We start from the raw sequence: 7,289 nt of genomic DNA, 5'->3' as shown, positions 1-7,289 counted from the left end.
TGGCTGTTCGTTTTAACTGGAAAATCGTGTGTCGGTCTCATAGCCAACCGGTTTGCAGGTGTTTTCATCACTGGGCTAGTAGGGCGTTTGAGGGGCGGAGGAACACTGGATCGCTTATACAGGAGTTTAACACGGGTGTGTGGCTCCACACCTTGGCTGCAACAGTGAGTGTGTGGATTGCCACTGACTGTGGCTGCCACCGTGAGCTCAAGGGTATGAACACTTGTAAAGATGTTTCACTCTATTGTGTGTGGGGTCACTATGGGTCGGAACTGACTCGATGGCACTTAACTGCAAGTGGCGTACACAAAGGGGCTCAGAAATTTTGTGAAAGATTTCTGTAATCTTTTCCTTCTGTTTTCCCTCAAGTTTTTTACACCCCCTCATAAAATAGGGTAGGATGGAGGAAGACATGGGGAGGGTGAATTACCCAGAGATCCAGAAATGTGGGAAAGCTGCTGAAGCCCTGACGGGCCTGTTTGTTTCATGAGTGTCCCCACGTGGCATAACCAGGTAAGTCCTCTAGCCACCTACTAACCTAAAAGGTTTGAGGTCACCTAGAAGAGCCTCAAGAAACAGTCCAAAGGGTCATGCCTTCTATGGAGCAGTTTTGCTGTGCACACACGGAAGCATCATCAGTTGACATCAACTCAAGGCAACCATCAGCAGGCCGTTCCCTGCAACCTCTGACTTTCCCATGAACGGGGCTGGCTGTTGCCACCACCGCTGCTACCACTACCCTCACGGGGCTCTGTGTCCCTCTGCCCCTTCACTGCCCTGTGGCCACCTCATGAACCTGTCAGGTCCTTGGAACATAGTGCCTTCTGCCTCCATCCTGCCTTTTAGTCTCTCCCAAGTACCTCCAAAAGACAACCCTTATCACCTCCCTGCTGGTAAGAGAGCCCAGGACACAACATTCTCGGGCTTCTCTAAGGATGCGCACAGAAAGGAGACCGTGGGACAACTCCATTGTCCTCTGAATGCTCACTATGGTTTCATGGATATAACATACCACGTGATGTTTCCTTGATTAATATACAAAGTTAAGTCTTTTCCCAAAATTGTCATTGTTGGAGAAGGAAGAACCAAGAGAAACAAAAGAATTCTTGGCCATCACTGTATAACCAGCACCTATCATAGGATGGGGCAAATAGTAGCCATCCAATAAATATTTACTGCATAAATAGTATCTTTTCCAGCAAGCAGTATTTCCTAAATTACTTCCTCCTGTCTCTCAAATATACCAATCTCAACGCTGATGGAAATATAAATTATATATTCCTTTTGGAGGACAATCTAGATACATCAAGGCCTTATGACTGGACGTATTCTGTGACCCAGCAGTTTTCACTTCCAGGAATTTATCCTAAGGGAAGTCTTGGTTATCTCGTGATGCTGTAGCAGAAATACCCAAAGTGGGTGACAGGAAATGACATGGCAGCGGTATCCGACCTCTAGTTAATCAAACTAGGAGGATTAAGATCAGCAGTCCAAGGCTGGTTCCTATAAGGCAGAGATCAGGAAAATAGTCGTAGGGCAGATTGTGAGTTTAGTTGCGATGTAGAGACTTGGAAGTGCTAATGGGGCCTATTTGAGGAAACGCCCCAGTCTGTGTTGTGAAAAGAATGCATGAAAGAACCCTGCTGGAAAACCAATGCTAGCCAGGGTGCAGAGCGATTGGACCACATGACATTAGCGTGGATAGATAGGGAGGGCATTGTACTGAATAAAGTTAAACACAGGATGGCAGATACTGTGTGAGACCGCTGTTACTTAAAAAAGTAAAAGAAGAAGAAAAGGTCTTTATACCGAAAGAAACAGCCCTTGAAGGTCATGAGGGGTAGGAGAGAAGGGAAACAATAGGCTAGATAGGGGTGGGGAACAGCCCGGCCCACAGGTCTTAGAAGGCCCACAAAGTCGTCAATACCAGCTAATAACACCTCGCTAAAGAAAAGCAGTTCCAGCCATTGTTTTAGAGGCTGGAAACAAACATTGTTCTGTCCATGTTTGGCCACATATAGCAGGCTAATGTTCTTTATGGCCTGCTAAGGGTGTTAGGGCCCTTGGCAGAAAAAAACGTTCCCCATCCCTGGCTAGAGGGTAGACAGGTGTTACCATGGTGAAAAGGGAAGACGGGATGTGGGCGAGAAAGATATGGGGAACAGGGCAAGCCATTGGGAGTTTGATAAAGTTGTGTCAAATGGCGATTGCAACAAAAACAATGACCTTTTATGTAAAACCATATCTATTTCACATAAGGTTTGGGGAGGGCGGGGGAGCCAAGCTAGATGGGGGAACAGGGCAAGCCACTGGGAGGCTGATAAGTTGTTTCAGATGGTGAATACAACAAAAATGATCTTTGTATTGAGAACAGCCACTGTGGAAGGCAGTATGGCAGTACCTAAAACCGAGGGCAATTGGACTACCATATGCTCCAACAATACCATTACCAGACATAGACCCCAGCGAAATAAGAAGCAAATCATGAGCAGACGTTACCTCTCCCATGTTCATCGCAACGTAGTTCACAACAGCAAGAAATTGAAAACAGCTTAAATTCCCATCAATAGAAAAGTGAAAAAAACTGGTACATAAACACAATGGAATACCACACATCCCTAAAAAAATAGCAATGAAACACCTCAAGTTGTGGATGGATCTGGAGGACATTGTGCTGAATGAAGTTAGTGAAGTTCGTGTGAGTCCACCGTGGTAGGAACGAGCAGCAGAATGGGCACAAGCTCAAGCTGTAGGGCATCCAGCCTTCGGGCTGGGCACCGGCCAGCCTGGTAAAGAGCCGGCCCAGTGCCAATGAACCACACATCATCCACTCCAGTTAAGTATAGTGTAGGTCCCTTGGCTGGGGACACCTCACGACAGCTGGGATCAAATGGTGGGGAGAGAGCAGGGGGAGTTGGGGTATGGGCTATGAGTGATAGCCATGTGGGTCTGGGATGAAGTGCCCCCGGAGTGGAAGGCAGCGACAGAGAGATGAGGCTTGCTGATGGGAGGGGCAACACAGGAGGGAAGAGGGAATGGTCAAGCTTGGGCAAACGTGTAAGTGCATGTCTATTGAGGGGAGGGAGGGCTGACCGCCAGGTCTAGGGAAGAGATACTGAGGATGCTCTTAGGGTCATTAGTTGGCGAGGGTCTTCAGTGGCGTGAAGCCTGAGGGCAGCATTGACCCACAGTATCTGGGGGTATCCTGGGAACCCAGGCCAGCTGCCGTGGAGTGCTGGATCTTCAGGGTGCGTGTCATGCTCCAGAGGCTGTATCAGGGAGGCCCCATATGGGAACTCAACTGGGTGAACTCCAGAGACACTTGTAACTTAACTCGGAAGACACATGGTGTCTGAGGAAGCAGAAGACTATTGTGCTAAGAGCGGTGGGCTGTTGGTGAACAAACAAGGTATTTCTGCATCTATGCCCTAGATGCTGTCAAGATTCATATTATTCCGGCAATCCTGCAGTGGCCAGTCTGTGATATTCAGCTTATGCTTGTTCCTATTAGGGTGTATCTCAGAGCTGTGTCCACCCCTCTCGGGGCTCACTCTCTTGAAGCTGTGTTATTTCTTTTTAGCTAAATGAAACCCAGGGACGTTGAGTCTATAGGGAAAGAAAATATAACAAGGGTTTCAGAGGAAGGGGGATATAGGAGGTTGGGGGAGATGATTTCAGGAAGTCCAGGAAGGAAAAGTATGTTTGGAGACTGATTATGGAAGCAATTGTACAATTATGTTTGACATGATTAAACTATGGAGTGATATGGCATGTGTTAACTCCCAAGGTACAGCAAATTAAAATAAAACAAAAAATCAGATCCAGGAATGAGTTTTGAGCTCACACCAAATCCTTGCCCCAACTTAACAATCAGTTCTTAAAGCATCATGGTCCTGCATGATACTCACCTTCATAAAATGATCACAGACGATATGGGTGCTACAGCAAAGTGTGGTGAAGAAAGCAGATGGTGCCTGGCTATCAATTGGAATAGTGTCTGGGGTCTTAAAGGCTTGTATTCAAACAAGCGGCCATCTAAGCAAGGAGTTAACAGTCCACATGGAAGAAGCACACTAGTTTGTGTTACCCAAAGATGACAATAACAAAATTCGAAGATGGTGAGGAGAGAAGCATCAGAGCAAAAATTATGAATGTAGGAGCTCAAAACCCTTCTGCAGAGTATCTGGTCAGACTGAGCTGCAGGCAGGTCTGCACTAGCCACAGGCAAGAGTCTGGAACAGCGAACAGCCTTACCATCAGGCAGAGACCATTGTAATCTGATGACGCTGGATAGAACTTGATACTTGGCCAATCGACCACCCTACAGATGTAGTCTGAATCTGTTCTGGGTGCAAGTGTCTCTTACAGGTTCCACGACAGGAATTTCTTTCCTGGGTTTTTGAATGTTGATGGTCTTCTCCTTCTTACCCATTATTTGTAGTTTTGTCTTTGTACTACTATGACTTTATCCTTACCACCTTAGCCCGATTTTGTTTTTTATTGTTTCCTCTTGGGTCTCCACAGGAGGCATGGATGCATAATGATAATAACTGATACAAGTGGATATAGGGAATACAGGGGTGGGGAGTGGATGATAGGGAGGGTAAGGGGATTTGGGGAGTAAATAGTGAAGGCGAGAGGGAGGAGGGAGCATCAGAATGGCTTGTGATTGCACAACTCATTAAAAGGCAATATAACCATGGGGGGATGGATTGTTCTAAAATTAATGTAGTAATGATTATTCAATTCTCCTTGATATGATTGAACGATTGAACTATTGAATTGCCTGATACGTAAACTACATACCAATAAGACTGTTAGAAGAAAAAATACATGTATTCAGCAAAGAAAAAAAAGACAAAAGCAAAAACAAAATGATCTTTTATATCAAACCTTATCTAATTCACAACAAAGCTTGGAGAGGATGGGGGAACCAAGCTAGAAATTCCAAGTTCCAGCCATTATTTTGGAGGTAAGTTCTTTAAATGTTTGACCAAAAGAGCAGGCCTTGGCTGGGCCAGGCATTATTTGAGTTCTTGGCCCAGTATTTGATCATTCTGCCCCTTTGAAAGGGAGCTATGGTAATGTGATGATGTAGCGCTCAGTTGTAACACTTTCCTGATAAGCCCAGGGAGAGGCAGTCTCCCTCGAAGTTCACCTGGGCGGGTGCCTTAACAGAAATTGTGGTATTGGGGTTGCATGTTTATGAGTCATCTCCTGCCCAAGATGATCAGAGGGCCTCAAAACCAACTGTACATTTTTCTAATCCAAAGTCGGGAATGCATCTCGCTCCTTGTTCCCTTCCTGCTTCTGAAGTCCCATTTTTGACTGATCTGCTACTAATCATGGCTTTATGACTATTTCCTTTGTTTTCATGTCCTATGTAAGTAGCTATGTGGCTGGGGATCCTGGCACATCATTCTTCCCTCATGTTGATGAGCATCTGGTTGGTTGAGTATCTACTTTGCCCTGTTTAAGATTTCATAAAAATGATCTGTATAAAATACATTTGAATTGGGGTCGCTTTTTTCTCTCTCCCTATAACAGTCCCTGAGTGAACCCTTCCATCAGCCTGGACTGCCCCCTGAAAAACCAAATATTCCTAGAAGAAAAATAATCCTAGAAGAAAATCATAAATGAGTTGGCTCATTGTAAATTAATTAGCGTAACCCTCAAATGGACACACACACTGTTCTTAAAGAGCCCTACTATGATGGCCTAGTGCCTCTCTGTTCCACACAGCAATATCCATGCACTCAGACTTTCCACACCCTCTGCTCCTCTCTGCACTTTTCAGAATCCAGTGAGAACAATTAAACCACCAAATGAACAATCCCCTCCACCAACTACATAAACCTACACTCCTTCCTCCTCCTCAAAGCCGAATAGCTGGGCACTGTTCATTTTTTCCCAGAGATTTTAATCCGTTCTTATCCTGCCATTATGTTCATCTTTCCTGTTCAGGATCATCATTCACATAGCTGCAAGCTCTAATATCACCATCTTTAAGACAAAACCACGTTGGGAAACAAGATCATTTCTGCTACACTCCTCCCACTCCACCCAACTTCTCAGTTAGTGTCCCTTGGGACTCGCTGCACAGCCTCCGCAAGTGACTGCCTCCATTCCCAGGCTTTCAAATAACATCTTTGTACTGGTGGCTCCCAAATGTATTATTCCAGGTCAGAGTCTCCTCAGGACTCCAGGCTGAAAGATTTATCTGCCTGCTTGATTATATTCAAGTTAGATGTCTTACAACTCAAATTTAACATCTTACAAACAACTTTTTGATCGCCCACGCAGGCTTCAAAAATCTTGCGCCCCTCCGCCCCCACCATTTCTGCCAAGGTATCATTCACTTACTTATTCTCAACTCAGAAATATAGGAGTCACCCATGATTTCATCCTTTCCCCCAGCACCTTCACATCCAGTCTATTCGCAAAACCTAGCAATCTGCGTCCAAACACACTTGGAAGTGGCCCACGTTCACTGCCATCTCAGGGATCCATCCTTTCTACCTGACTTGCCATTTTCCTGTTCCCTTTGGCCCTTATCCAACCTCTGCTCCCTGCTCTGAAATAATTGCTGCTGTCCTGTTAAAAAACTAAAATCAAATAAACCCATTGCTATCATTTGTTCCTGATTCCAATTCATGGTAACCCAATGTGTTACGAAGCAAAGCTGATCCCTGGGGTTTTCTTGGCTGTAATCTTCCCAAAAACAGGTTGCCAGGCCTTGTGTCCATAGTGCTGTTAGAGGGGCTCCAATTCCAACCCTTTTTAGTGCTCGCATCTAAAGGATTTGCACCTCCCAGAGATCCTTGAACTGGGTTCGCACTGCACTTCGGGATAATATGCAGACTATGTCCTAGTGCCATAGACGTCCTACACAGTCTGGCTCCGATTATGTTTCCAGTCTTGACCCAGCTCCCAGTTTTCCTCATGCAGTCCCTCCAGGTTGGGCTGTTGGATATATAAATAGCAAAAACTCCAGGGTGTTTGTAAGGGCTGTTTCTTAACTATAATACTGCCATTTGCAAAGCAGACCCATCTCTGTTCTCAAGTTAAATGCCACTTACCTCAGAGAGAAGGCAATTACTGAACACTCCAAGCAAAGTGAAGATGTTTTTCTTTCTTATTTATACCATTTATTTACCTATGATACTGAGATAGTTTATTGTGCCAGCCTGGCCGATAAACACAAGTGGGATTAACTGAAGGGCAGAGAGATAAATGCCTTGGTGAGCCTTGCCTTTCTTGTCTCTCACTCTTTGATCATCGGACCAGTG

This window comes from Echinops telfairi, unplaced genomic scaffold (assembly GCF_000313985.2).
Source record: "Echinops telfairi isolate 266 unplaced genomic scaffold, ASM31398v2 ScPeMD7_22;HRSCAF=79, whole genome shotgun sequence".
Classification (NCBI taxonomy): Eukaryota; Metazoa; Chordata; class Mammalia; order Afrosoricida; family Tenrecidae; genus Echinops; species Echinops telfairi.
The sequence above is the reverse complement of the archived record's forward strand: the minus strand, read 5'-3'. Positions refer to the sequence as shown.